This window comes from Fundulus heteroclitus, chromosome 14, assembly GCF_011125445.2.
Source record: "Fundulus heteroclitus isolate FHET01 chromosome 14, MU-UCD_Fhet_4.1, whole genome shotgun sequence".
In the NCBI taxonomy this organism is placed as follows: domain Eukaryota; kingdom Metazoa; phylum Chordata; class Actinopteri; order Cyprinodontiformes; family Fundulidae; genus Fundulus; species Fundulus heteroclitus.
The window spans coordinates 16213970-16235516 of NC_046374.1; the positions used below are offsets into that span (position 1 = coordinate 16213970).

General features: G+C 40.6%; 1 protein-coding gene across 1 annotated transcript in view; it reads left to right on the top strand.

Moving 5' to 3' along the window:
* The first annotated feature begins 346 nt into the window (after positions 1 to 346).
* The window catches only part of zgc:194930 (uncharacterized protein LOC557813 homolog), a 33842-nt gene continuing 12641 nt past the window's right edge, over positions 347 to 21547 (top strand). The window contains exon 1 of the mRNA XM_012853502.3: positions 347 to 646. The gene's annotated coding sequence lies outside the window, so the exon portion shown is untranslated. The remainder of the gene's footprint in view (positions 647 to 21547) is intronic.

The window sequence follows — 21547 nt, forward strand, 5'->3', positions numbered from 1 at the left end:
AAAAAAATAATTATCCGAGCTACATACAATACGTGCTGTATATGTCCACAAAATGAATAAAATTTGAATCCCTAGTCAAATTTTTGCATGAATGGGGGTAAAATAGCTTTTACGTAAATAATAATGATAATATGTAAAGAAATCAATAATAAATAAATAAAAAATTGCCTTAAAAGCTGTCTGTGTCGCACAGCAATCGAAGTCGCACACCAGATGGTCAATTTCAAATGTTTTATTCAACAGCAGGAATTAAAAAGATATATACATCTCTACGCGTGCGTTTTATTTTGAAGTGTCCGACCGGAAGCCGCCGTGTCGACACCACAGGCAGCTTCACGGAAGCTCCACTAGTTTCCCCCTCCAGACTAACTAACTAACCAACCCAACACAGCAGACCGAGTCCGCGCAGGAGACATGGGTCTGCGGAGACACCCAGGGGGGGAAACTCTTCCCAGCGACCCACCACAGCAACTCTGACCGTCCAGGGAAACAGGCCTCCATCTTCTCTTCACCTGTTTAGTTTTTTTATTTGCACTTTTTTTTTTTAACTCGACTGACGGGCCGGAAGAGAGAGGTAGACGTCGCATATGCGTTTGTGATACCTGAGGCAAATTAAAGGGCCACACCTTCACCTGTAGGACGACAGGTAAGCTCGGACTCTTGTTCTATCTTTACTTTAAATAATAAAAAAAATGTTGTTTAAATGCGCCTTTTTTATGCAGTTTCGAGTTATGGGAGGGAATGAGGTTATTATTAAACATTGGTTAACGCGGCTACGACAGATGGCCGGCCGGTACGGTAGAAAGACAGCATCACTTCTCAGCTATATGGATTAAAAACACCTTAACAGAGCCGCCGAAGGGCTGGATTTGGTTTGCAGAAAACAAGCCGAGGAGTTATTTCAGTTTCTAGCCGAAAGCGCACACCTGTTGGACTGCAAAGCGTCACTAAATAAGATTATCTCCGCATCTGTGCGTCATTCATAGGGGGGGAAATAGCTGCTGTTTTACACACAGGTGATAAAACCTCGCCGTTTATTTCCTCGTTCATTTAAGCGACGTATGGTTTAACTAAACAGGTGGAATATGTTTAAGGTGGTGCTCCTGCTCCACGGGGGAGTCACACACACACAAACACACGCACACATACACCAGAAACTTTCCATAACAGAGAGCTGCTGTAGAGGTGAGGTTAATGAGTAAACACGGGGCTGCTGGTGGGTCGCTCCTGATTGGTGGAGGTGGAAACCAGGAGGTGGTCCTGCACACATGACTGGCCTTGGCTGGTGTTTGTTCCTCCAACATGAAGCTGACCCCTGGACCAGAACCTTCTGATGCATTGCAGCGGCGTAACGCATCGCTCGGTGTCCTAAAAACCTTTCATGTCAGAGCTGTGTCGTGGCCCCTGCTCTCTGTTTTTTGTTGTTTTTTTTAGTGGCAGCTCAGTGCTCAAAACAAGGTATTAAAAGTGGATGCAAATGATCTGTGGTTGCTGAGCTCAGGACTACACCTGTAACAGGATGTGCACCTGAGGCCCGGCGCTGTTGTTTACATTGTGTTAAGGTATCGGGTTGCAGCAGATGGTGTGTTGGAGATAAGGGATGTGTTGTTCTGTAACAGTGGGGAAACCAGTTTCCTTTTTTAATAATAATAATAATAATAATAATAATAATAAAGCAGAGAAACACAGGAATAAACATTTAGAAATCAAAAGACGTTAATTGCTTTGAAATATTTTTTATGTTTGTTGTTTTTAAAACCACATCACGAACCAAAACATTTTCCCTTTTTTTTCCCCCGTTGCAAAACAGCTGAAGCTTCATTTTAATGCGTGGCTTCAGACCCTCAATTGTGTCTGGGTCTGGACTTGGACTAGGCCGTTATAACACATGAATATGCTTTGATCTAAACCTGCCCAGCGTGGCGTTGGCTGTGTGTTCGGTGTCACTTTCCAGCGGTTGCGTAAACATCCGCCCCCGCATCGGGTTCTTTTGACGCCGGTACGCAGGATTGCGCCGTGACTGTCCTGTATTTGGGTTCATCTGCTATCGACCCGTCGACTCTGACCGGCCTCCCTATCGCCGCTTAAAGCAAAAGCTTCTCCACCGCACGCTTCAGCCACTTTCATGTGTCGGAGCGGAAAAAGGTGTGTTACTTGTAGGCCAGGTGGTTCAGCTTGGTGTCGGCTGATCAGAGCAACTTTGTGCACAATTTTGCTGTGTCTCTGATGTAGAATGAGGCAAACCGCAAGTAGGACTTCTTTTCAAAAATGGCTTTCTTCTTGCCATTCTTTAAAAAAAAAAAAGGCCAGATTCCTGGAGTTCAACGCCAATATAAGATGATCTTACACCTTAGCTGCGGACCTCTGCACCTCCTCCAGACGTGCCATGGGTCTGTTGGCTGCTTGTCTGAGTCGTTCCTGCCTTTTGTTGATTTAGACAGACGGCCACGTCATCCTGGGTCGGCACAGCCGGGCCATTCTCCTTTCACGTTCAGATCCTGGAAAATTGCTTTACCCCCTAACTCTGCTTTAAACCTCTCCACAGCTTCATCCCTGAACGTTTTCTCTGTCTCACATAAACTCCCGATGAAGTAAATTGCAGTTTGTCTTTGTGATGTGACAAAATCTGGAAAAGTCTTAGAGACGGAAACTTGGGCGAGGCGGTGTGGGATTCTTTTTTTTTTTTTGTTTGCTTGTTTTCTGATTCCCTTGGACAATCGCCTCCTCTGCTTCTTCGGCCCGAAGGTCGGAGCAATTTTTAGGCCACGTTCGCGCACGTCGCGTCGGCAATTACTCAGCAAGTCTGTGAAATTAACAGCTGGATCATGGCGGCAATTTCCACAATCAGCGTAATCACCGTAATTGCTGTTTATCGAACAGAAGCAATAAGTCGCCTCATTCGGCGTTTCAGACGGAAGACGCTTTGCATGATTGCAAGTGTTTGGTGAAACAGAAACAAGGTAGCATCTTCCCACAACGCGCAGTTAGATTCTAGAAATGAGATATTTTCCTTTTAATTGCAAAGGGTGTGGGAAAAGAAAATGAAATAAAACGAGTGAGTCACCAATATCTAATTGAATCTTTCCAGTGATATCTGTGTTGTAGAAAGGAATAAAGCAAAAAAAAAGCAGTAGTCATGCAGCATTAAACCTGCCAGTTTAATTGTAAAATATTACAGACTTTGTGATCAGTTTTGAGCACTTAAATCCAGACCTGAACCAATCAGGTGTCTACTAGGCCATGTCGACTTTCGTGTTTCTGTCCGAGGACTGCGGGAAAAACAAACATGTTCTCTAAACTGTTCTTCGTTCAACAGTTAAAAAGAAGATACGTTGATCCTTAAAGAAATGGATGAACGGAGCTGTTGTCATATTACGTTTAGACATCAACCTAAATGTCACTAACCTTTACTTGATTGTTCTTGATCTCAGAGAGAGTTTGAAAGAAGAAAAAAGGGGAGTTTTCACCTTTAATGCACAAGAAAAACTAAATTTAGTCACAACGGAGCTGCATCTGGCGCAGTTGGATCACTGATTGGTGGACGGCTAGTAAAAGGGAGCCAGAAAGGAAGAGGTTTATCTAATAACTGCACTTTGTGACATTTTAACACGTTAGTAAGAATGGCCGCCGCTCAGTAGAAAGTGTCTGAAGATGTCTGGATGCTGATGCTGCGGTGAGTGATTGAGGAATTTGTCTGAGTTAACTTTTGGTTTTGGTTTTTCTTCCGTGCCATTTTATTTAAATAAAATAGGACTGAATTGAAAACTGACTTGAATCATTCTACATATTAGACATTTCTTTATTTTTTGGACTGTTTGTTGTGACAGTAGCGTTCCCCTGTCCAGAAATAATTTCTCCCACAGGAAGCTAATAAAGAAATATTGAATCTTGATTATTTTTTTTTTTTTTTTTTTTTTTTTTTTTTTTTTTTTTTTTTTTTATCGCTCAAGTCAGATTAGGTCTGTACACATGCAGTGAAGTCAATTTGTTTTTTTTAATTTTATTTTTTTCTATTGCTGCTACATGCTCCAGTTTGTGCCCCAGCAGACGTTACAGGTTAGACGGCTAAAAGTCCTAAAACGGTGACAGGTTACAGATTTCCGCTGCCATCTTGTTTGGGTCTGTTTGACCAGCGCTGGGTCATGTCTGGCGTTAGGAAGCAACATGTCTCATCTCTATATTTAGTCATAAAACGTTAGACTGAAACACAACACATGTTCCTCTTGTGCATTTTTGTGCCACCCAGCTTCGTTTTCTCCCACACTCCATCTACTTTGAATGAACCTGATTGGTTAAAACGGTAAATCTAATTAACCATCCATATCCGATTTTTTTATTTATTTATTTTTATTGACACCATCTGTGTAGAGATTGAGTTTGCTTAACACGCGGCATATTCTTATCTTCTTGATCTTGCGTTGTTTTTACAACCGAACACTTCCACGCCTTTTGTTGGGATCGTATGTCATGAACCGACACAAAGAGCAGGATTGGAAACTGGACGGTGTCTTAAAACGACATTTAAGAGCAAAATGTGAGGCGTGCGTTGCGCATTTGTATTTAGCCTCGTTCACTCTGGTGCACCAGCGTAAAGTCCAGTGCAACGTACAGAAGCCACCCAGTTATTAGTTAGTTCCCCCTGGGCGTTACTTGATCTCGGTTTAAATACAGCGGCTCTGTGAAGGCCTCGCCTTCAGACAACGATGGCGGCGCTCATCATTCCCCATGGTGACACACGGCGGCGGTAGCATCATGCTGTGGGGAGGCTTTCCTTCAGAGGGTTAGTAGTGATACTGACCCGATGGGATTGATTTTATGTATTTTTTTAAAGCATGCCATGTTTTTCAGATTCTCTTCTGCAAAAGAATTGCAAACTGCATAATTTTCTGTCCACTTCAGACTTGTTTACCCTCTGAAGAAGAGTCCAGGGCTCCTGGGCAGTGGAAGAAAACAAGCAGCAGGTCTGCTTGCTGCGTAACAGAGAACAGGGCAGAGCTATTGATGAGTGTGGGCTGCCGGGTAACACAGAGGAGACGGGACTTGTTTACTGTAGACTGCCGCTCCGGGGGCCGTGTGAGGGAGGCGGCACATCGCGTTACAACCCACAGAAACACACCAGCCGACACAGTCAGTCTCGTCCGTGTCTGAGATCTGTAGACGCGTCGGGATGTTGCTCGGCACCGAGCTTTAGGGAAACGGACCGATCTCATCCGGCCTATTCAAATCGGCCACCTCGAGGTCACCCTGCCAAACGCGCCTGTCAAGCACTCAGATCCAGCGCCACAGCCACGTCCTGACCAGAGGTCCATCCTGTCACACACGTTTAATAGATTCCCGGGCTTCTTTTTCTTTTTTTTTTTGTGCGTGTAATTGGAAAACGTCACAGAGTAAAAGGAAGGGGACGAAAAGCTGCAGCTGCTTGCGTTATCAGGTCAGGAAGGGCAATCTCGTCATCTGCTTTGATAAGATATGAAAAGCAGCACAAAGCCGTGGCCAAAGCGGCGGCGTTTTTTTTTGCCTGTCGGTGCGGAGACTTTGAAACGCTGCGGTGACATCTTAGCTGGGACCTAAGAGCCTCGCAGCTGATAAGAGGTTTCTAAAACGAAGCCTCTTATCAAAACGCTCGGGTTTGCTTTCAGCTGAGAGTCACACCAGCAGCAGGCGGCGGGGGAACTCCTGTCAATAAGGGGTTTGTTCTCAGGATCACTTAAAAGACCTCCAGTTTGTCACTTAAAATGTTAGAAAACTCCGTTCGCAGCCGGGTAACCAAAGATCCCGTCAGGCCTGGGAGAAAGGTAGATGGTCAGGTAAACAAGGCATGTCCAGATAACCATCAATCCCACAGATTAGAAGAGTATTTACACATTAGATGAGCCTCCCTGTTCCTAAACACCCTCCAGTTTGGCTTTGATGTTGCCTATTCGTCTCATGTGATTTTTATGAAATGAAAAAAAAATTGTTCTCTGTAAAAACTGTGCAAACTGTGCTTGATGATGACTTCTAGGCAAGACAAGTTTATTTATAAAGTACTTTTCAATAACAAGAATATTCAAAGTACTGTTTTAGCAGCTAGCATCAGTGTATATAATTAATATATATAAGTATTAGATAATATGATAATGATAATGTCATTTTCAGTTGTATTTTTTAGGTGAATTATGAATTGTATTGTCTACAGTATATTTTAGGAAAACGGGCTACTGTTGGTGCTGTCTTTCTGCTTTGGCTTCACAGAAAATATAGACCCCAGATAATGAGTAGTCTGCCTACTGGGAGGAAAATTAAACAAAGCTCAATATTTGCATCTCAACAACAAGGTTTTATTGAATAGTTGCTTGTGGCCGACGTGTGTCGTGTTGCCGTTGATGAAAGGTAGTTGCAGTTTTTGAACAGCTTCGCTACCATTCCCCTCTCTACCGTCTGAAACATTTTATGCTGCGTTAAGCAACAAATGTCACCAATTACATGACAGGCACAGAGAGCCTGAAGGCATCGCAATTAGGTAATTGGCTTAAACCTGTCCAGGCTGTTCTTCACATGTGCGTATCGCACACAGGGATATTGCAATAAGGTTGTTGTTTTTTGCAAGTAGTTAGGCTAATAACAATGAAAACATTGTTATTATTAAATGCTAATATTCTTTATGGTTTATTTTTAGTCATGCTCTATCGGTTTGATATATCTTCCCTCAAGTGGAGGACTTTAAGTATCTCAGGGTCTTGTTCACGAGTGAGGGGAGAACGGAGCAGGCCATCGACAGACGGATCGGTGCGGCCCCCGCAGTCATGGGTACGCCGTACCGGTCTTGTGGTGAAGCAAGAGCTGAGCCGAAAGCCAAAACTATCGGTTTACTGAACGGTCTCACTCCTACCCTCACCTTTGGTCATGAAATTTGGGTCATGACCGTAAGAACGACAATCTCCGATACAAGCGACTGAATATAGCTTCCTCCGGCACTCCCTTAGAGATTGGGAGAGGAGCTCGACCATTTGGGAAGGGCTGGGAGTAGAGACTCTGTTCCTCCACATCTAGAGGAGTCAGCTGAGGAGGCTCGGGCATTGTACCGGATGCCCCCTGGACGCCTCCCTCAGGAGGTGTTCCAGGCACGTCCCACCGGGAGTAGGCCCAGTGGGCGGCCCAGGACATGCTGGAGAGACTGGCCTTGGAACGTCTCGGGCCTCCCCCAGAGAAATAGACCTAAAAATAAAAAAAAATTCTTGAAATTAAAGTATTTTTCCTTGATTTGAGCAGGTAAATAGGACTATTTGCCAATGGAATAAGATTTTTGCACTTAAAATAGGAACAATTCATCTCCATCGTCTTATTTCAAGTGCAGTATATCTAATTATCTTATTTTAGGGGTAAAAATACTCATTCCATTGGCAGATAGTCTTATTTAGCTCCTCAAATCAAGGGCCAATACATTCATTTCAAGAAAATTTTACTTATTTTTAGTTCTCTTTTTGCAGTGAGGAGGTGCTTGGGGAGAAGGAAGTCTAAGGGTCTCTCTTGCAGAATATAAGCAGAAGACGACGAGTTTGAGTACGAGGAAACACAACTAGTGAGAGTTAGTCCTTTACTGTCAAACACACTACAGAGAGTATGTGGCCTACTGGGTAAAAAATGTCATTCCTGACTCCGGTCTCTGCAACATAGTTTTAATTTAGAAGTTACAACTGGTTTAATCTAATAATCTGGCAATGAAATAACAAGTAATTTGTGGGATCTTAATGAGTTTACCAGAACATTTCTAATCAGGCTGCACAGCATGTAGGGCAGCGCCTGTAATATATTTAGTGAAACTTGTTGTTTAACGCAACAAGAGAGGTGGTAAGATTGTCAAGTCACTAAATGAAGCCGACATTGAGACGGATGTATCGTCACAAGCTGAGTGGATACTGAGAGCAATCTATGATGAGCTTCACGCAACATTTCTTCTGTTCTTATTGTAAAGGGTGTGACACGTGAAGTTCTGTCTTCTTTGATTAACGCTGCCAGGAAAATGAAGCGTACACTGAAATAGCGAGGCCCTGTAATTCACTGCAGTCTTAATAAGTCCACAGCCATCTATAGCCCTGGGCCACAGCAGCAAAACTTGTTTGACATCAATTAAATTAAATTAGCAACAATAGTATCTCACTCTAAAGCAAAACAATGAGTTCAAAAGTCCCGGCTTGACTTTCTTTCTGCAGGGTTGTGGAGACGGCGAGCTCGTCTTCAAAATGCTTTTTCTCAAGACCTTTCTAAAGTCTAAAATACACCCCCCCCCCCCCTCCCCTTCTAATTAGGTTCTGTCTGGAGGCTTTAAAAGTCTCAGGTGGTCTTCCACAGCGGGGTCTCACCATTGTCTGGCGATCAAATACCATTCAAGGCTGGAAGTTTTGATGGTGCAACTTATCAAGTCGCATTTTAGTCTCAATTGAGTTACTTTTCATTTAGTATCCAAGAACTGTCTGACACAATTGTATACAACGTTCATCCTTGTCCCATTTCACCATTTTCATCTTCTTAACACCTTATTTACACATTCATTTGTGTAAACATTACATTTATAATGTATATTTATAGCTTTTCACTTCCGAATCAGGCACAAGTCTTCTGAGAACAATCTATATTAAAAAAAGGAAAACAATAACAAAAAACAAAACAAAACATCACTTACACATTACCCTCAGTTAAACCTTACCCCATTAAGAAAAGGTAATAGTAGGTAGCTAATTCAAGGAACACGTAAATGAGTCCTAAAACAGTAAATTTGATTCGTCATCACTATTAGCAACAATACACTTTTCCCTAAATAGTGTCACAGCGTAGGCTTTCCTATCACCAGCGCTATTTCCCCTGCTTTATGCAGCTCAGTGTTGTAAAAATAAAACAGTTACTGTTTGTATAGTTCAGTAACAATGAGTTGCTTGTATGTTGTCTTAAAGTAAAATTAACGTTAAATGCGTTTTCGGCTACAGCATCAATGACTTGTGGGTTCTTTTGATTGTCCATCAAATAAAAAGGAGTGAGTGGGTCGTCATTAAACACCAGAGAGTAGCAAGTTCTGAGTTTACATATAGGCTACGTTCACACTGCGGGTCTTAATGCTCAAATTCCGATGTTTTGTGAAATCGGATTTCTATGCGAGGTTGTTCACATTACTTTTAAAATGCTGCCTATATGCGACTCCAGTGTGGACTGTTTGCGGCTCCAAACTGACTGCAAAAATGCACAAAAGAACAATAATAATGATGATGATAATAATAATAATAATAATAATAATAATAATAGTGACCAAAGCATCCGTCGGTCCAGCAAACATGGAAGAAATAGGTTTTATGGTTTAAAGTGTCCAACAGAAGCCATTTAGTGTCAGCAGTGCTGAGGAGGGGAGCGCACAAATAAATAGAAAGTGAAACTCTGGTATTTTACTAAGTTTTGGCTGCACATAGATATATTTGGAGACACAGCCAGGAAGGGAGTGGCAGGGATATTAACAAGTCCACAGAGACAGAGTTCATTCATAACTTTAGGAAGTCGAGAGCAACTTTTATTTCCATATGTCAGCGCCTCTCCTCTGGACTCTTAATGCAGAACACTTGTTGCAGTCTGTTGTATCACTTTGCAACGGGTGCAGATTTCTCCGTCTGGTGTTCAGAACTTTAGAGAAATTACTTTAGTATTGTAGACGTGCATAAAGAAGCATCTTTGCCTCTAAGGGTGCAAAATAGTGCAATTAGTTTCATGTTTCTTTCTGTTGTTTAAAACAGATGTTTCTTCCCCACAACAACCATCATGGTGAAGCTGGCAGCGAGCACAGTTCTTTTCTTCCATTTGAAGAGATAGAAGCTTGAGAGATAAGGTGGTGAAATAGACGTTTTTAGGTCTTTGTCACACTCTTGCAATGATCGGCAAACCGCCGATGACACTGCAGTCACAGTTGTCACTACCAGTCCGTTTCACAACAGCAAGGCGGCACCTCGCTCCTCACGCCTCGGATCGTGCTGGGATCTCACCCTGGCGTATTTGTAAGGAAATACCGTGCAGGGGAGGAAGAAAAAAAAAAAGAGCATTGCGTCTACCATAGTGTCTGCAAAGGCCTGTCAAGACAACACGTTGACAGAGCAGCCGCTTCGTCGTGCGCCATCTGTCTCTGGAGAGGAGGTGATCAGGAAAACCCAACAAAGCCAGGAGCATCAATAGGAGAAGGAGGGTTTTCATCACGTGTAAATCTGCAAAACACAAGCATCTGAAGAGGATTAAATGCTTAGTGGGAATGATATCTGAAGCTTGAAATTTCTCCAGTCATGACACAAACTCTGATACACATCAAGTAGGGCCGGACGATACGGACCTAAAATAATCCCTCGATATTTTTAGCCTGAATCCTGATATATGATATTTATCTCAATATGTTTTTATTTTCATAAAGTAATTATAAAAAGGCATGTCTGAATCAAAAGCTTCATCCCAAATGTCTCACAGGCACATTTTCTACCAAACGGCTGAAGATAAATATGAGAAACAAAACAGCTGAAAAAGAACCTACTGGAATACATAAAAATACAATTATTTGGCAAATAGACCATCTTCATATAAACGATACGAAACTGAAAAAATATATATAATTTGATTCTTGTGATATTGCCCAGCCCTAACGTCAAGTAGAAATGCAAATAAAACTGACTTAGTAAAATTTAAAGTCCAGCACACAATACCTTTTATGGTAGCTATAATACAGCGTGGCTGATGGAAACTATTGGGAGGTCAACAGAAGAAATCATCAGCAGATACACTTCTATACAGATCACTCAAAAAGGCCTTCACCAGGACCCCAATCGGATTGGGTCGTTTCTACTCCTGTCATTAAAGCTATTTTTCAAAGAGCCTGGCAGCTTTGCTCCTCCCCTACAGGGCTCTTGATCACTATTTGTTTAGGCTTTCTAAAGGTTTCATAAAATTTCATATGCAGTTAAAGCCAATTACCCTTGTCAAGTTGTATGAAGATCTGCATATTTATGGCATAAAAACTACTAAACATGTTACATAATACCGTTCCTACAATATAAAATAATTTTTTATCAGATGCAATAGAAATAGGTGGAGTAACACAGCACTGCCCCCACCCGTTGCTGTGAAAGGCCCCTACATGTTTCCCTTGCCTACAAGAAATAAACTTTCAATCACAAAAACCTCATGCGGTAATACAGTCTGTATACCAGTCTTCAGCTTGTTATACTTGTGTATATGAAGCCCAGATTGGCCAAAGTGCATATTATGTTATGTGATAAACCAAGAACCAGTTTTTCAGAGAAAAGAGCAGAGTTTGTGGCAGTGGAAACAAAAAGTAGTGCAAAAAAGGACTGGTGACAGTTCAGAACCAGGAATGGTTTCTGAATTCACCTTGTTGGTGCTAAAACATTATATCCTGTCTGTCAAACTGTTATTTTTGCTATTTTTAATAGATTAATTTAGAAATCTTGTCTTTTGGGGCAGGAGATTACGTTTGCAACTAATCCTTTTAAGTTGTCCGATTCATCCCTAGAGTCTAGAGTCTATAAGTCCGAGTTAACAAAAAAAAAACATTCCTCATAAAATGGTCTAGTTCTGGACTGAAAATTAGGTCAAAAGCACCCAAAGTCCAGAGCGAAATCTGAATGACTTTTTGAAATGTTAGAAGAACCTCTTTAGGAGATGAGAATAAAGTCTGTTTGCTTGGTAGCAAGGTATAAAGAAACAAAGGATGACTCAGGACTGTATGTCCTGTTTAAACATATATCTGTTATTACGTCTCCCGGGACTACACCCAGGCTCTATGCTTATGTCCGGTGTACACGTCTCTTGACTCTCAGGAAAAGTACCACTTCGTATTTGAAGGGCAGATAAACTTGTTCCTGTGAATGTATGTGTATAGCTTCAGAAGAAATGGTAGGAACACCTGATAAACCGGAAAAGACTAGAGTTCACATTCAGATATTAAGTGTCTCTCAAAGCGTTCCAGATAATCCGTCATGCGTGCTTCTTATTTCAGATCTCAAGGTTCAAGAATGTAGAACTACCAATTAAGAGCAAGAAACTTAAACAACAGACAGTGAAGAGGATGTCAGACCAGTTGGCCCACTTTGTTGTTACCACACCCTTCCCAGGGTTACCTACATGAATATGATCTCCCTTCTCACTGTCCCGTCAAACACATGAAACACGTACTGTGTGATGAGCCCCGGGTTAGTGGCGGGGTCCGAATTATGACTATAATGTGTCACCAGGCTTACATAAGCTAAATGTTCTGGAAGACGAGGAGGTTCTTCTCTGTTAGCTCGGAGACCTACTTTGGAGAAATGACATAAGAGCTCCATGAAGGTTTGGCAGAAACAGGTCATTTAAGCTCCTTGTTATTGTTTCTCTACCTCATCTACCCGTATTTTGGTCTTGAGTGTTGGTATGTGTAATGTTTGGACCAGCAACTCTACCTCAGAGCAAGACAGAAACGCTTGTGGATGGATTTCAGTCTTCCAAGGGCACAGCAAGAACAAATGGTATCAGATATGCAAGACTGAGAGGAGATCACTTCAGGGTGGTGTAGGGGGGGATGTTTTGTGGATGCCTGATGTCAAACGACCAAAGTCACTGTGTGCCGTGGGACATTTCACACTCACCTGAAGTTATTTTGCATTCTAATGTAATGTTCTATAATTCACTTCTTGACTTCTTGTATGGAAATGTAGTTAGTGACTGCTGTAAATTTGATCTACCAGAAGAAAGCCACTCATAGTTCTTTTGGTTTGATCAGGGGTCATAATCCGTTTACTGGGCCAAACCAGGGTCAGAACCACAGTCAATGGAATCTAAAATCTTCTGAAAAATCTACTATTACGTCATGTTAGACATACGGGGTCCATAATTTATTAAGATACATAACAAATCAGAGAAATAAACCAATGTCCTTTTTAGAAGCTAGGGTTTCAGAGGCTGCTTATTTGAGATAAAGCTACAAAAAGATTTTATTTAGATTTATTGAATCAGGGTTTTGACCTACAGAGGTGCAGAAATCCAGTGTTTTTTTTTTTTTGTTCTGCACTCTAAAGGTAATATCCCAGAACTATAAAAATGGATGTACCCATAAACATCCATGAAATGTATGAAAAATAAATACATATTTAAACATGTATGTTTGGATTAAAATGTTGGGACTTTTACCTGTAATCGTTTCAGCGATCAGCAGGGTGAAGACATTGTTTTAAATAACACCGGCAGCTTCACAAGCTTTGTTGACGTACCACTTCACCACAGCCTCCTCCCTATGCAAACTTCAGTGAGAAGAATGGCATCACAACATTCAGTGCTGCTCTGAACATTTTCAGCCTTAACTTGAAGCGCAAGAATCCAACCAGCACATCGGACTTTGACCCAGTAAAGTCTGGCGGATATTCAAATGACACTTCCTGACAAATATATGGATGACTGAGGTCACCTTAGGAACTGCCATCAGATAAACCAAAGATTATTTTTAGTGCAGGGGGATTTTTAGCTGCTTCCTTTCACTGTGGCTGAATTGTTCACATTTAGCTGTTCAGTGTTCTGACGTAGGGCCTTCACTGTTCACTGTATCCACTTTACGCCTCGCTGCACGTGTACGTGACCGGCAGGTAATCCAATCCAATCACTTTAAACACACAGAGACCAAAGTGTTGTACAAAAAACGATATAGGAAAATAAACAAACAAAAAAAAAAACTGGCAAAATATATATATATATATATATATATATATATATATATATATATATATATATATATATATATATATATATATATATATATATATATATATATATATATATATATATATATATATATATACACTTTGTTTATTTTACATAAAGTTAAGGTGAACTGGTAGCCCTTCATATGACACAACACCAATGAAGTAGCTCTCAGTTTCAAAAAGGTCGGGGACCCCTGATCTATAGAGTGCGGATAGTGCCTCTTTTTTCAAATAGAGCCACACTATTATCCAAACGAACACACCAATTGTTACTAAGCCTGTCGTCATCTGAAAAGGAAGAAAAAGCATCTTTCAACACATCTGCCTTGGGAAAAAAAACATATGTTTGTTTCAGATCAGTGTTCAGAGTGTGGCTGTTTTATGGCTTTAAGGCCTAAGCGTTAAGTCTAGGAATGTTGGATAATGCCCAGTCCTGATACTGTCCATTCATGAGCCAAACACTCTATATGGTCAACCTTTGATAATATAAGATAAGATAGGCTTTATTGATCTCTCATTGGAGAAATTTACATGTAATGCTTCAAAGATAATGGAGAAAGTCTACTGTTTTTAATCGGTGAACCTCTCTTTTTATTTTCCGCAGATGTTTTTAGAACATCTGCAGACTCAGTTTTATAAGTGAGAGCTGTTGTTGCAGTGTTGTTCCCTGGAGAAGGTGGAGGCTATGTTGCACTTTGCAAACAATAAAACAGAAGACACAAACTAAACAATGGTTGACCACACCTTTGAGACAAAGGCAGTAAGGTCTTTGCTTTGAATTGGAGTTTCTTCTTTATGTCCCATACATTTTGCTTACTCTTTCTCCAGAAGAAAAATATATGCTGCATCAAAACTCTGTGCTTACAGTTTTCTCTGTTGTGCTTCACAAGTCTTTTATTGGATGTTTAGAAATGGTTTGGGTGGTTTGTCCTTTTCTAATTGATGGTAGAGAAAAGGGTTTTGGGTGTTTGAAATAGTCCAGTAACAACCAGTCCAACGAAGCAGTGACCATTCTACAGTGAAATGTTTGCTCAGATGTTTTCACAGATCAGAGGACTGTGCCAGTCGTGCTTATAGTACCAAATGCATCATCGTCTAGAGTTTAGTAGCTTTATAATATTGTTTTCTTTTTGATGCAGCAGCTTCATAAAACCAACGTCTGAACTGTTGCCTCATATTGAGCGTAGTCACATTTTTAAGCGTCTCATTCGCTGACAATAAAATCCTCCATTTATTGTGACAAAAGATTCCTATTTTATGAATAAAAAAAGACAAAATTACATTTGCCCTGGCTCTCCTTGGAAGAGCTATTTTCAGCCTTATCTTTCCTGGTGAGATTTTCCTCCTGCAGCAGTTGCTCATGAAAGGCCCTGACTGCCCAATCTGCAGGTGTTCCCTAGATTTCAATCCATAGCACATTTAGGCGACACTCTACAACAATCTCAATTTCATTGCACCTGTTCCTCCAAGATGAAATGTTTCAATTTCCCCCGCAGGAAACTCACAAAGTGAAGAAATGGGAGCCCCGCCAAGCTGCCAGCCCTGAAATATCTCTCCCCTTCAGTAATCGTCCGGCGATCTTCCCCATCATAAAAAAAAAAAAAACCCGAGCAATATATAATATATTGAATGGCACAGGCAGCAGATAAGGCACTATTATTGCCAGCCAACAATGGCCAATATCTGAATGAATGATAGTCATTTGATGCACAGATTGGATCTGTGATCTCATTATTAGTTTGAAAAGTCTCCAGGAAGGCAACATGATTGGTTATTTGGATGCTGAGATGTGAGTTTGAGCCAGCAGAGTAACCCGCGGGAGGCTGGAGAGCCTGGTCTTACTGTAATTTGAGCAGAGTTGTTTGGAAATTGACTTTAGCCCTTCCCAGATTGATGGACAATGACTTCTCTAGGATCGCTGTTGACATCTTTCTTCGTCGGCGTAGTCATTGTGACCACCTCTATAACGGCAGGAGTGTTAACTTTCTGCTCTGGAGCATACAGGGCTGTATCAACATAGCGCTATGTTAAGATATTGCCACTGATGATGGCGCTGCAAACTAGTGAATCACTTGGTGTACTTAGTTTTCCATGCACAGCTTTTCAATTACTGCTCCATATTTGTTTAGTTAACAATAGTCATGTTTCTAGCAACATTTTTTTATGCACATTTTAAAGTAATCTTGGCGTCCCTAACACTCTGTTAGCTTTCACTGTATTGGACTCCGATATCTGTAATCCTGAATTTACACAGCGTCCTTCTCCACTCGTGTTCAATCTATTATAATCTCCAATTATAAAAACTGAAAGCATCTACGCAGCCTCCAGAAGGTTGACCATCTGTTAAAATTAAACAAAATTTTCTTAAAGCCCTCGTTATGTTGAATATATGAAAGAATATGTGTGCATGTACATATATATTAATTTACTTATGTTTGAGTGTCTATTAGCAATTGTATACATTAAATAAAGTAGATCAATAACTGGGCTATATACATTAACTTGGGTATTCGGAACCTAACAATTAATTGCACCAAAATAAGCAACAACTGCAGCTTCTCTGCACTAAAAGTGAAGCAATTTTAACTTCCACCGAACAAGTTATTTCGGTTTGATTTCCACATTTATGTCTAGCTTTTATTGCGCGATCTGGAGCACCTCTGGGTTCTGCAGTGGGGCGGAGTCCTTCTAATGAAGATTAGGACGCTGCGTAAATGAGGGGTTAGTTTGCTAACAAAGCTCACAAGACGTAGAAGCAATCGGATGAAGGCACGTTATCGGCTTACTATGCATGTACACGTCACAACGTCATTGTTATGATAAAAACAGAAGAAGACGCCATTGCGCAACAGAGGGGAGGCTTAAATGGTTCCACTGCTGTGTAAATGTTAGATTTCAACGTAATTTATCTTGAGCTAAAAAAAAAAACTATGCCACGTTCGTCATGCTAGCAGTGCAGCATCTTTTGTCTGATGGCGTGCGACACAGACCGAGTGACAGCCGTTGGTTAGCATTAGCTTCCGCTAATTTGTTTAGAAAGATTAACAATTTCTGTCTTACTTGAATGGTATGTTCACTTGTTTTTCCCATTTTTAAGAGTGGAAAACGACAGATTGCCAGTTAAAAGTTCGGAGACACTGATGTAAGTCGTGAGGTATGCCTGTTGCAGTGGCACTGGGGATTTTGGTAACAAGGGATTGTTTTTCCTCACTGAAAAAAAATATAAAATGTTTTTCTTCACTGAATAATAAAAAAAAAAAAAGTTTTTGTTTTTACAAAATTTTGTTTTAGTGTAAAACTGCACTAAAATGCCTACAAAAAATAAATGTAAATTTGTTTTGTGATCCAGAACTAAAAGTAAACTGAACGTTTCTTTGCAAAACAAGGATGAGAATTATGTGCCTCTAATAATTTTACTGCTAATATTTTGTTGTCACTGATAACAAACCCAATAAGGTAATTATCAACTTTACATACTGCAGATAAACATTTGCTGATTGTTCAGCTCTGCTTTACGCTGAAAGCTTTTGCTTTTATTAACGATTAAACAGTGTTTAGTAAATGCAAAGTAAAATATATATATATTAAAAAAAAAAAAAGAGGGAAAGCTTGCAACTGGCTTCTTAACACGTAAGTGTTTCCCAATTTGGGATCCTAGGATCGGACTTTGAAAATGGCGGATGATAGAATTAGATCAGCTCAAAAAAGAGTTTAAAGCTCTTTGGTTCTGAAAAGACAGGAGAGGAGAAGTCGTGTAATCGGGTTGGTCCCTTGTATGGATATAGTGGGGTTTTAACAAATCTTGCTGAATATTTAATGTTGGCTCTAATCTAATCTTAGATACTGTTTGTGTTACATAATTCTCCTGCGTTTGCTTTTTTTTAGCACGTTTGTTTCAGATTCTCAAAGAACCAGCTGCGTTTTTTTTTTTTTTTTTTTTTTTACTGTGGTGACTTGCTAGTGTACGCCCAACCTATTGAAACCTTTATGCTGACAGACTGATTAAGTCACTCTGTTCCCATATGTGGCCATAATAAAAAGGTAATTGTTAGATGGTTCTTTAATGTCATAAAGTATTTTCGGAACAAGTAACACCAAAAAACTGATACCACTTCAGCTCGTTTTTATAAAGCCGTTTTATTTGCATTCATTGTCGGTTAAGTTGTAAATATTAATCACTTTAACTATTGTCCTCCGTTTCTCATTCAAAGAAGACGCTCTCTTGCTTTTATCTCAAGTTGGCAACTACAAATCGAAGTGTTCCCAGAGAAGGGCTTAAACTGCCAATTGTTTCTCTTCAGCTCAAATCTATTTTTGCCTCCTATGGTTTTCTACGATCTTACTCAGCAAACACATTGTGGCACGACGACAGCCGCGAGTCGACACTCTGGAGCCAAAGCATACCTTTTCTGGGAGGGGGGGAGTTGTCTTTGACTTTTAATGCTAACCATCCATCTGTTATCAGAGCTGTGATGTAACTGGCCACTTCAGCTCAGAGGAGCCTTTTTTTCCCCTCTTTTCTTTCTCAGTAGCCGGGGCCACCGTGGTAATTTCCTCCGAGCGGATTCTTTTTGTTGAGCAGGAGCAGGATGGTTCGCCCAAGGCAGGGAACACCACAATCACATTGTCAGCACTCAAACAGCCCAGAGACTCTTTTTGCCTTGCAAATACGCAGCTCAACCCAACTCGGATGCAAACCAGCGAGGCAGCTATTAATCATCCCCCTCTGACATGTTTGCTCTCAGTGTACGTTGGAGTCATTCTCTACACTTTAATAGATTATGCCTCTTGTGGCCGACCACAGAGTTTATCACTGGACTAAAAGAGGCACTTCACATTTTGAATGCTGATATACATTTTCAGCAGATTTAATTATAGACTCATTAAATATATTAATCAGATGTTTTTACCAATTTACAATTCATAAGTACCACTTTATTGCAGCCACACAAACCAAATGAGCGATTCTTGACATATAATACACATACAATTGTTAATGCAGGCGGTGTTTTGTTATTCACACATATGTTGACGTGCAGATTAACAGGCAAGTGTTTTTTTTATAGGCAGGCAGAGGAAAGCAGGTACTACAAATAGCAAAGCAAGTATGTAATGTGAATATTTACAGTGGCTCTGTAAATTGTGCAAATCCTTGTTCAAATGACAGTTTGTCATGTAAACAAAACACCACCGCAGATCTTTTCAAAACTTGTTTTTCCACATATAATGTGGCGGTTCAACTGAAGAACAAACACATTTATTAGAAGAAGAAGAAAACTAATTAAAAAAAAATAAAAGCTAAAATAGCCTAGCTGCATAGATTTTCACGCCTTTAAGATTGTTTCATTCAAGCGTCCTTAGATGCAGTTTCAGCATTCAGCCTTCTTAAGTCCGCTCAGTTTGAGCCCTTTAGCTAAAGCCTTAGTTTCCATAGAGCTTAGAAATGATCAAGATCATGTCATTGTTCAAAAGGAACAGTCAGGAGAAGGGATTATATGTAAGGTCAATCTGAGAGAATATTGGAAATTAGAAAAACTACGGTAGCCATTTCTCTAAAACCGGAGAGAAAAGTTGAGTCAGAAACAGATCAGGGAGGCAACGCTGAAGGAACTACAGGCAAATTACAACACAAATTAGTTTCTCTTTCACGTGAAAACACGTGTGCTGTACTGTCCATGTATGAACTAAAGACTTCGGGTGATCAAAACATTGTTCCTTTAAGCCAAGCCAATAACAGCCCTAACAACTCCTCGTTACAGAGGAGTGGACCAGTTTCGGTCCAATCTGTTGGCTTAATGGCTTTAACGACCGCCCATTACTAAGGGGTGGACCTGTTTCTGTTTAATTTGCATGTTATCTAAGTCATTACAGGGCCTTTGTTTGGCAATGGTATAAAGCTTGTTACTCCACATTACTCCAGACTTTTTGAATTGAGAAAGCTTCCTGGAGAGGAAGCAAAACGTCTCCAACTACGGAAAACAAGTCCAGTTGCTTTGTTTTTTACCTTTTTTTGGAAAAACTAAAGATTTAGTTTGTAAGAGGAAAGCATTTTCTTGAAAAACAAAAAAATTAAATCAGCCCTAAAATGTCCCTAAACCTCATAGGAAAAGGTGTCATGGCAGAATGAAAGCAAGTGGAGGTTCTGGACCACAATAGCAAAGGATACCCTGCAGATCACAGAAAGAGCACCATACCCACAGTAAAACATGGCGGTGGCAGCATTAGGCTCCGGGGTTATTTTTCTTCAGCTGGAACTGAAGCTTTTGCCAAGGTGGATGAAGTTCATAGTTTCCTGGATCTGATGGTTTTGACCAGTGCTGAATCCGACAGAAAATGGGTTGGCTCCCCTGCAGAAGGCTGCGGACTACAGACGTTCACACAGTCTGGTTGATTTTTGCTTGGCAGGGTAGCTGAATGTTACAGAGGCAGGACTATTGCATCAGGATGGCCTCCGGTAAAACAAACAACCTAAATACTTAACCTGAATCAAAAGATGCTTTAACAAAGTATGAGTTTAAGACTCTACACCCTGATTAAACGTATTTCCTGCTGCCTTTTTTCCTCATTTAGAGATTATTTACTTTTGAGAATATATCTGGGAATTAACTATTTATGGTTTACCTTTTTTAATTTACAAAAGTCTCATTTTAACACAGCTGTGGACACAGGGCTGCGTACACATGGTCAATTTCCCTCTCTGGGTCGTGGGTCAGTCTCTGACTCAAGCGGAAGAGTTTAAGTATCTTGGTGTCCTGTTCACTAGTGATGTGGTGATGGAGCGGTGGACGGAGCGTCGGATCGGGCCTTTGTCTGCAGTAATGAGGGTGCTGCTCTGGTCTATTGTGGTGAAGAAAGAGCTTAGCCGTGGGATCCCCCAAAATGAGCTGGAGGATGTCGCTGGGGAGAGGGATGACTGGGTTACACACCTGGACCTGCTGCCTCCATGATCTGATGGCAGATAACCTTTAGACAATAGATGGGTGTATGGATGTGTGCATGTTTGGAGTGGTGGCCTAGCGGTTAGAGCATTGCGCATTGCTCTTGTGTCCCGGAGGTTCTGAGTTCAATTCCCACAGGCTGCCACTCTGGGTCCCTGAGCAAGACCCTTAACCCCAGACTGCTCCCCAGGGCGCCGCACAGTGGCAGCCCACTGCTCCTCAGGGGAATGGGTTAAATGCAGAAGTGAATTTCTCCATTGTGAGATCAACAAAGTTCTAATTAAATGTTTGACAGCTACTATACCCATATTTGCACATTTAAAAGTAACACTTTTCTCTCTTTTGGTACCTTTTCTTGTGTAATTCTTCAGTTATTACAACAGCTCATAATTTAACACTTTTGTTTAAAATTGTAAGAATTAACTAAACTTGGTTTAGTCAAAACTACATATTAAACGACAGTCATTGCACAAAGGAACTACATCCCTGTAAATCCTTAGGTTTTGCCTATTTTGAATCAGTCTAGGGTTTTTAGGGTGTATTTATTAGGGCTGGACGATAAAGAAATAAAGCATATCGATAAAATAGAAATCACATTGATCGATATCGATAATTATCAAAAGAAATTCTAAATATACCTTTTAAGTGCAGCCCTGGCCATTTTAACACAACCCTTTATTCAACAAACTAGTTTGTGATTGGTTGGGAGGATGCAATATCTAAAGTATTAACCTACATGATAGGCTAGAATGCACTGTTCTTTTATTGAACTTTTTATTGACCCCTGTTTTTTATATTGAACCATACGTCTATTGATCGATATATATCGTTATTGAATTATCGTCCAGCCCTAGTATTTAT